The sequence below is a fragment of the Pteropus vampyrus genome, unplaced genomic scaffold (assembly GCF_000151845.1).
Source record: "Pteropus vampyrus isolate Shadow unplaced genomic scaffold, Pvam_2.0 Scaffold269, whole genome shotgun sequence".
NCBI classification, from domain to species: Eukaryota; Metazoa; Chordata; class Mammalia; order Chiroptera; family Pteropodidae; genus Pteropus; species Pteropus vampyrus.
Window position 1 is genome coordinate 673,822 of NW_011889050.1, and position 10,126 is coordinate 683,947.

Genomic DNA, 10,126 nt, shown 5'->3' on the forward strand with positions numbered 1-10,126 from the left:
ACCTCTCAACTAATATTTGATAGAACAAATAGACTGGAAATCAGTAAGAATATAGAAGAGTTAACTAAATATGACCAACAAATTGACTGAATTGACTCTATTCAACAACAGCAAAATATACATTCTTTTCAAATTTACACAGAACATTTACTAAGGTAGACTATGTTCTGGGCCATAAAACAAGTCTCAATAAATTTAAAAGGATTCAAACTATACAAAGTGTGTTCTCTGACTACAGAAGAATTAAATTAGAAATCAAATATCTCTGGAAAGTCTCCAAATATTTAAAAACAAAATAACACACTTCTAAATAACTCAAAAAGAAATCAAAAGGAAATAAGAAAGTATTCTGAACTAAATGAAAATGAAAAAGTAACATCAAAATTTGTGTGATGCAGATAAAGCTTAGAGAGAAATTTGTAACATTATACATATATATATATAGGTGAAATGAAGAAAGATCTTAAGTTAGGGTTGCCAACCTTAGCAAATAAAAATACAGAATATGCAGCTCAATTTGAATTTTAGAAAAACAATGATTTTTTTTCAGTATAAGTATACCCCATGAAATATTGGAATATACTTTCTATACTAAAAAATTACTTGTTGTTTATCTGAAATTAAAATTTAATTGAGCATCTTATATTCCATTGAAAACCTATTTAAACCAATTACCTCAGCTTCTATCTTAAGAAATTAAAAATAGATCAAATATAATCAAAGTAACCAGATAAAAGAGAAAAAATAAAGTTTAATGCAAAAACCAATGAAACAGGAAAACAATAAAGAAAAATCAAAGAAAGCAAAAATTGTTTTGGAGATTAATAAAATTGATAAATTTCTAACCAGATTCATAAGAAAAATAAAAGAGAAGATAAAAATTACCACTATCAGGAATAAGAAAGAGGACATCACTACAGATCCTAGAAATATGACAAAGATAATAAGAGAATATCATGAACTACTTAATTTCAGTAAATTTGACAACTTTGATGAAACAGACATATTCCTTGAAATATAGAAACTACCAAAACCCACTCAAGAAGAAGGAAATAATCTGATTAGCTTTGTTTATTAAAGAATTGGATTTATAATTAAAAACTTTCCCACACACACACACAAAAAAGAAAGAAAAGAAAAAGAAAATCTCCAGCCCTAGATGGCTCTACGATTTCTAAAGAGAAAATAGCAATTCTATACAAACTCTTCAAAAAAGTTGAAGAGGAGTGATCACCTTCCAACTTATTTTATGAGGTGACATTACCCTACAATAAAACCAGATAAAGACCTTAGGAGAAAAGAAAACATATTAATATCCCTCATGACCATAGACACAAAAATTTTACTGAAATTTTAGAAAATGAAATCCAAAAACACGTTTAAAATAATACTACTTCAGGGCTAGACAGGGTTTATGCTGTGAATATAAAGTTCAACATTTGAAAATATGTTAATATAATTCACCATATCAAGACTAAAGAATAAAAATGACATGATTATTTCAATAGATGCAGACAAACACTGAACAACATTAAACGTGTATTCATAACAAAAACTCTCGATATCTAGAATTATAAGGGAACTTCCTCAACTTGAAAAAAAGGATCTACAGAAAACCTATAGCTAATAATATGTTTCTCAACTCGTATGACTACATGCCTTCCCCTAAGACTGGAAACAAGACAAGAATGTCTATTTTCACCTCTCCTATCCAATAGCATAGTGGAGGTCCTACCTAGTGCAATAAGGTAAGAAAAATAAATTAAATGCATACATGTTAGAAAAGAAGAAATAAAACTGCCACTCTTTGTAAAAAGTCATCTATGTAGAAAGTCCCAGTGAATATACAAAAGAGCTCCTAAAACGAAGTACGTTTAGCAAGGTTACAATACATAAGGTCAACATACAAAAGTCAATCATATTTTTATATATTAGCAATGAACAATTCAAAATAGAAAATTTAAAAAGTACCATATACAATAGCATCAAAAAACATCAAAACTTAGGTATACGTTTTATAAAATATGTGCACAATGTCTCTATGCTGAAAATTACAAAACAGTAATGAAAGAAGACAAAGAAGACCTAAATAAATGGAGATTAATACTGTATTCATGGGTTGAAAGAGTCAATGTTGTTAAGATGCCAATTTTCTCTGATTTATATCTTTATCTCAATTTCAATCAAAATTCCAGCAAGTTTTTATGAAAATCGAGAAGCTGACTCTAAGTTTTGTATGGAAAGGCAAAGGAATTAAAATAACCAAAATGATTTGTAAAATAAAGTTGGAGGATCCACACTACTTGATTTCAAACCTATGATAATCAGGAATGATCAATGGAACAAAAGAGAGAATACAGAAGTACATATGTAGTGCATTGATTTTCTACAATTGTTAAAAGGCAATTCAATGGAAAAAGAAAAGATTTTTCAACAAATGAAACAACTGAATATCCCAATGCAAAAAATAAAAAGTTTTTTTAAAAAAGGATCCCAATCTATACCTTGTGCCCTATGCAAAAATTAATTCGGAATGGATCATAGACTTAAATGAAACATCTAACACTATAAAACTTCCAGAAAAAATATAGGAGAAAATCTTTGTGACTTTGGGATAGGCAAAGAATTCTTAATTGCAACACTAAAAGCACTGCTCATGAAAGAATTGTTTTATTTCTTGATGGTGGCCGTGGTTACACCTGTGTACGTGTTTGTCAAAACTCGAAGACCTGCACAGTTTAATGTATATAAATTGTAATTTAATTTTAAAAATAAACTGCAAAAACGAAGTCTGACATGTGAATACCAGAGCTATGTAAATACAAAGTTTAGTAGGAACTAATTATCTAATTGGTGAAAATGGAGTGGTATTAGCTGGGTTTGAAGGCAGAGGAGACTAAGGAGAGGCTACAAATAGTGAAAAACAAGGTTAAAGGTTTGAAACAGGCAAAGTAGAGGCTGGTGAAGAGGACTGAATAAACACCAAACGTGAGAATGGAGGAGAGAGTACAGACTGGAAAGAGTAAGCTGGGGGGCGGCCACATCTGGGCCTTAATTAACCTTCAGTCGGCACTGTGGGAGGGTAATGGGAGAAGTCTGGTTGGCGGTAGTTCCTGAGCAAGGGCTCAGCTGCTGATGTGCTGAGAAGCCAATACTGTGACACCAGCTTTTGAGAAAAGAAAAGGCTTTTATAGAGAAGTCACCTGGCAAGGAGACAAGAGGCAAGGCTCAACTCTCTCTCTCTGCGATCCAGAGTTTGGAGCGAGTTTTAAGGCATTAAGGGGAATAGACTGGTATGCAGAAGTGCTGGTGGGCAGGGTTCAATTGGTGGGTTTCGGAACTTGACCATTTGTGGTAAGATATGGTCAGGGCTTTAGCACCAGATCTTCCTGGACAATGGACCCATCGCTTCCAAAAGGGCTGCAGTGTTCAAGTTCTGGTTATGTCCCAGGCCTTTGCTTCTGTGGGGAGGGCAAGACTTTGGTTGTGGGTATAAGTGGAGGTCAGAATTGTCTTCTCCGAACATGCTTCAGCTGCATGACTTGTGGTTTTGGTCTGCTGTCTCTGAAAAGCAACTCAGTATCTTGTTAGAAACAGCTTTGAGCCAGTGTGAGCTGCTTCTACAGTTTCAGTAACAGTGAAGGGGGATCCAGGACAAACCTGGAGAGAAAAGCCCAGGGAACAGGTCACTGTGTACTGAGTCAAACACATTACCACTGTGCTGGATGCAACAGAAAGAACATCAAACCAGGAATCAGAATATCTGGGTTCCGGCATAGCCCAGCCATGAGCTGTGGGACCTGTGAAACCAGCCCAGCCCCAGACATCACATCTGTCTTGAGGGTTTGGAATGATGGATCTCAAGTCTCTTCAATGGCCAACGATCTCTTGGTTATATAATGTATACTCTGAAATGAGTTCCACTGGAACATACATTTACGAATTCTTCACGGTTTACAAAGCACTCAGCATCAACCTCAATCACCCCTCAAGGCTGTGCAGAGTGTATGTTGTTGATCCCCTTTACACATGAGAAAATGGTGCTCAGATTGGTTAACAGTCTCACTTAAAGTCCCTCTGAGTCCAACACCCTTTCAGCCATCCCACAGGAAGGCGCAGAGCAGCACCTGCAAGTGCTGCAAGTCTAAGACCAGGCTTGGCAGTGATGGCTCACCGGGGAGTAAGCTTTGGGCCCCAGGGCTCGAGAGAAAAGCTCATTCCTGGAGTGAGAAGAGGTGTGCCAATAACTCTTCATCCAGATGTGCCAATAACTCTTCATCCGTATCTTAGCTCTTGCTGTGGAAGCCCCTTCCAGTTCATGGGTTTGTAAGTAATTGTGGTAGGTTGAGTAATGGCTCTTTCAAAGAGGGCCTGTGTTCTAATCCCTGGAATTTGGGAATATGTTACTTCACATGGTAAAAGGAGCTTTGCAAATGTGATTAAGGATCTTGAGGCGAGAGATTATCCTAGATTACCTGGATGGGTCCAATGTAATCACGAGGGTCTTTGTAAGAGGGAGGCCAGGTGGGAGGGGTCAAAGTCAGAGATGTGACCACAGAGACAGGTTGCAGTGATGTGCTTTGAAGATGGAGGAAAGGACCACAAACCTACGAATGAGATGACCTCTAGAAGCTGCAAAGGGCAAGGAAGTAGATTCATCCCTGAGATCTCCATCCAGAAGGAACGCAGCCTAACAACACTGAATTTAGACTCCTGACCTCCAGCACTGTAAGGGAATACATCTGTGTTGCTCTAAGTCACTAAGTTTGTGGTAATTTATTATAGCAGTAATCAGAAAATAATAGTAGGAAAGAAGCATGTTGATATTGTGAGAAAAGATGTACTCCATCTAATTTAAGGTCAAAGATTCTTTATTTTAATCATTTCCACACATCGTTATTCCACAAAATGTGAACAAACACAAGTCTCTGTCCATAGTTCAATCAATACAATCCATCTGTCCTATAACAAAATGATAATCATTTTACTATGTTTACTAGATAGTATTTAACGCTAAGAAATTGTTACACTGTTCACTCCAAAGCCCCAAATAAATTGGGAGCGAAGAAATTTAGAATCCTTTCTTACTCAGAACTGTGCTCAAATGCTGGGGGTAAATTTCATTAATATAAACTCATTTCAGGTTTTGAGTTGAGAAAAATACATAGTTTATTATTCAATTGGATGTTTCGATTGGTATTATGTCCAAGATTTTCTGCTCCAATTTCAATTTTCCATCCTTATTTCTGAATATATATTTAGACTTCATAGGTGCAGATTTTTCAGAAAAACCACGCTTGGTTTTCTGAAAACAAGTATTGAGATCTCTTAGGGGTTTACAAAAAAAGGTATATGGGAATAAAGCTTCCTTTTTATTTTGAAAATTCACTGAACATTTGTTTCAACCAGTCTCTGACTTTGAGAGTGATCTACAGCTCCACTGACCTAAGCACGAGTTTAGTGATCATTCCAATACGTGTTAACAGACAGTGACATCATCTGGAAGCAAGAAATGGCTCTCGGGTTACCATATAAATTGACTTAAGCCTCGGAGAGGATTACAGGGCAGACCTCAGCTAAGTGTGCAGATGCCATTACAGGTAAATCAAAGGTAACCGTGAGGTCTGGCAGGCACCTGTCAACAGGTAAGGCAAAGGAGGAGTCCGTGAAGGAGCCTTAAGTCAGGATTACATTCTCTAAGCTTTATTTTTATTTCAGGTTAAAGGGTCAGACAGAAAAGCCATTCTTTATTTATGGTTCTCAGAGACCCGCTTGATGAAGTGTCCTGAAGGATAAGGATGGCTCAGGTGGGGTCCCAGTTTCCCAGCCTGGCCGATGACAGACTGAGGGCCTCGTGCTGTGTGAAAGCCCAGCTTTTTATGAATGTGCATTAATGTTTGCAGGCACAACATCAGGGCTCGTCCTCTCTGTTACCTCCTGTGCAGAGAGAGGTGTGTGTTTTCCTTCCCTCCTCACTCCTCAGCCACCTGAAAGGCTTGTTTCCACCACCTGTCGCTGGCCTTTCAAGGACAGGTAAGAAGATACAAGCATCCTGACCAGCAAGCTTCGCTAGGGTATATTTCCCACACACTTCTCAAATGCTCAAAAATCAGTAAAATGTTTTATTCAAGCCTTCTCTTGGGGGAGGAATAAGTCTCCATTTTTTGGAGAGGTTATCTTCCCCAACGAAGTACAGGAGGGAAAGACGGCCAGAGAACAGCAGAGAAGGAAGGAGACCCCTCCTTCAGTCACCACCCTGTTCTTGGGGGCCAGCCACCTCTACCTCCTTCTCACCCTTTAACATTCAACTTGGGTCCCTCTCCCTCTCCAATCAGATTTCATAGTCCTCTGCTGTTTCATTTCCTGCTGACACTGTGGGGTGATAGAACATGGCTAGGGTAGGGACAGGCGAAGGGTGGGGGTAAATGGCTTCTTTGCCACTTGAAGGCTGCAGGACCTGAGGCAATGTCCTCAGCTCCAGGAGCTGGATTCCTCTCCTGAGTGGGGGGATTGGCAATGCCTGCCTCCAATGCAGTGTTCTTGAAAATGTTTTTTTTTTCTCCAACTTATTGCCTGGCTGTCTTACTCTCATCCTTCAGAGAGGCCCACCCTTGCCCACTCTATCCAAAGCAGCTGTCACTCCACCTCATTCCTCACCCACTCCCCAGCCCAAAGTGAAGGAACCCCGTCTGTCTTGTTCCATGAACCTGGCCCATCGAAGCAGCCTGATAAATATTTGTTGAATGATGCAGGCTTAACCAGCCTGGTGGGTGTGTCATCCCAGACAGTCAGAGGGGCACATGTCACAACCATGTAACGCTTCCACCCAACATTTTTTACCATGAAAAGTTGCCTTAATAGTCAAATAATGGCACTAAAGGGGTAGAGTTGGGGAAAGGCAATCTGCTCTTACCAAAATTTTGCCAAGCCTGAAAAAAAAACATAAGGAACAAAGCATCCTCATACTTTTCTTAAGAGAAAAAGGTAGAGCTCCCTGAAGACAGGTGATAGTTTGTTCACCTCTGTATTCCTGCATCTAGCAGACTGCCTACAACCAGGTGGTGGTAAGCAAAATGATGGGTAGATAAATGAACCAAGTGATTTTTTTAAATGTCTTTGCAAGTGATGATAAAGAAAAGAAATACTGTCCATTTTGTTATTGTAGGGAGAGCTGTGTGCTTCCCTTCCCTCCTCGCTCCCTCCCCCCTCCTCAGACACCTGGAAAGACTTGTTTCCACCAATCGCGGTTGGCCTTTGAAAGACAGGTGCGTGGGTACAAACACCCCTAGCTGTCTTGGGTCTGGAAGACTCACACGCACCATCAGGCAGCTAAACTCTAGTGAGTTATTGACAGATAACTGATGTGTTAGCTAATAATAAAGTATATCCATTCCAAAAGACATTCTATTTTAGTCTGACGATCCTTTAAAACAAGAGATTTTAGCACATAAAACAGCAATGTTATAATAATCAAATGAGTTGGAAGTGATAGTTTGGAATAGTGAATAGCTCCAAGACACTGTTGAACATATTCTCATCACCCAAAAAGAAACTCCATACCCATTAGCAGTCATTCCTCACTCTCCACACATAATGGAATCCTACAATATGTGGTCTTTTGTAACTGGCATCTTAGCATCATGTTTTCAAGGTTCATCCATGTTGCAGCACATACCAGTATTTCATTCTTTTTTATTGACAAGTAATATTCCCTTATATTGCTGTACCACTTTTATTTACCCATTCACCAGTAAATGGACACTTGGGTTGTTTCCTCTTTTGGACCATCCCTCCAAATTTCGAAGACACTTCTATGTATTCCCCTATTATTCAGAGTTATCATTGCAGTTGGATGCAATCTCTTGTGTGTGACTTTTGACTTTTATTCTGAAATTTCATGATGATGTGCCTTGGTAAGTTATTTATCATTCAATGTGCTAGTTTCTCAATGGACCCTTAGGTAACAGAAGCTTCAAACCTGGGAAATTTTCTTATATTTTCCTATATTTTCTTTTCTTCCATTCCCTTGACTGTTTTTAGAATTCATTATTAGATGTTGGACCTTCTGACTTGAATATTCTTTCTTATCCTCTCCCATTTTTCATTTCTTTGTGTTTTTGTTCTTATTTCTGGGAAATTCCCTCAACTTTATCTTCTAATCTTTCTGTTAAACTGATGTGTTTTCATGTAAAAAATAATCATCAATATTATAAGTATTTTGTTCTAACTGTAAAACATGATCATTACTCACTAAAAAAGCTTTGAAATGAAAAATTTAAAGGATAGTTAAAAGCTAGTTTTCACACGTAAAGGATCTTTTATTGCAGGTTAAACCGTAACACCTTCTGCTGAATAATTGCTCATAATCCATTTTATGTGTAATAAGTTCCCAATGTGCTTGTTCTTTTACACCTGGCTATGCTGTCACTTGGGTCAAGTTGGCTACTTCAGCAGAGGGCCCAATGACACTGCGAGAGGAGCTATCATTTTTGTCTTGTCCTATACAATATTTTGTGGAAAATGATGGTAAAGCTATAAAGTGTCCTTTAGGAGTGACACGTGGCTTCTAAGTCTCCCTCTTGCTGACCATCAGGGAAGCGATAAAGTGAGGTGGGTTAGTGCACACATTCTGAAGCCAGAGGGACTCACCTCGAACACTGACCCTGACCTTACAAGCCATGGGACCTTGGTCCTTAATGCCTCTGCCTCAGTTTCCTCATCTATAAAACACAGTAAGCTGCTCATGCTGCGGTTGTGACAGATGTGTTAACATGTAGAAAGCACTGGGAACAGGGCCCAGCCAAGCAGTCGGTAAGCACTGCTGTTCTCCCCTACTCTCTGGCATTAGTTGCCTATTGCTGCTGTTAAAATTTCTACAAGCTTAGTGGCCTAAGACAACACAAATATATTATCTTAGAGTTATGGGGTCAGAAGTCCTAAAATGAAGGTGTCCGCAGGGCTCCATTTCTTTAGGGGAGAAGCTAATCTGTTTCCTTGTCTTTCCTAGTGCCTAGAAGGTGCCTGGACTCTAGGCTCTTGTTCTTTCCCCCATTTTCAAAGCACACGGAGCATTGAAGCGCTCTCCAGCTTCCCGTCCTGTTGTGACGCTGCCACCTCTGACCCCGCTGCCTGCCTCTTACGAGGACCCTGGGACTACACTGAGCCTACCTGGATAATTCAGGATAAACTCCCACCTCAAGACCCTTAATTTAATGTCCTCAGCAAAGTCCCTTTAACCAAGTAAAGTAATGTAATCCCAGGTGCCAGAGTCTGTGGACATCTTTGTCACAGGTCTCTTGCCAGGTTGGCGGAAATGTCCCTCTGTGTTATGCAGTATGAGATGATACTCCAGTGTTTGGTAAATACAGTGTCCATGTTGACAGGATAATGATGTTGATAAAATGTCTTACTGATATAAATCATGCTGGTTAGAACGTCATTTAGTCCTCAAAGGCTAATAAGTAAAAATACTATTATATTTATTATACCCTTACTTCATTTGTCAAAGAATTAATTCTCTATTGTTTACAATAGACAGTGCAGAGTTAATTTTAATATTTGTTTTAATTTTAAAATAAACATATAATTTTAAAGTGCTTTGATCTTAGCAATTTCCTGAAATATACTGGCTTGCCCTGAGGCCAATTTTAAAAAATGTCATAAATACTAAAGAGTGAATATGTACTTTTCAGAATTAATCACTCTCCCTTTTGTGCTCATACCCAAAGCTGCATGTACCTTTCTAAAACAAAGCCACCTAAAATGAGGTCTGTGACCTGTTCCTTACCTGTCCACAAGGAGATAGCTGAGGAGCTTAAATGAGAATGTAAACCAACAAGGCAAGTAAGCACTCCTGTTAGTTCAGTGTGTGTTTGTGTATTTATTATTATTATTATTATTATTATTGTTATTATTATATTATTATTATTATTATCAAAGCAGCATAATCTCTGTTTTATTGCAGACCAATCACAAACGGCTGTGGACTAGTTACTTTGATTAGCACTGCTCTGGTGGGCTTATACCATTCTGATTTGTATTGGGATTAGTTGTTGTTATTTATTTTATCCTATATATTGCTCAGAGAATCTTTTCTGTGATGCTTAGCATCCAGCCTGTCTCTCAA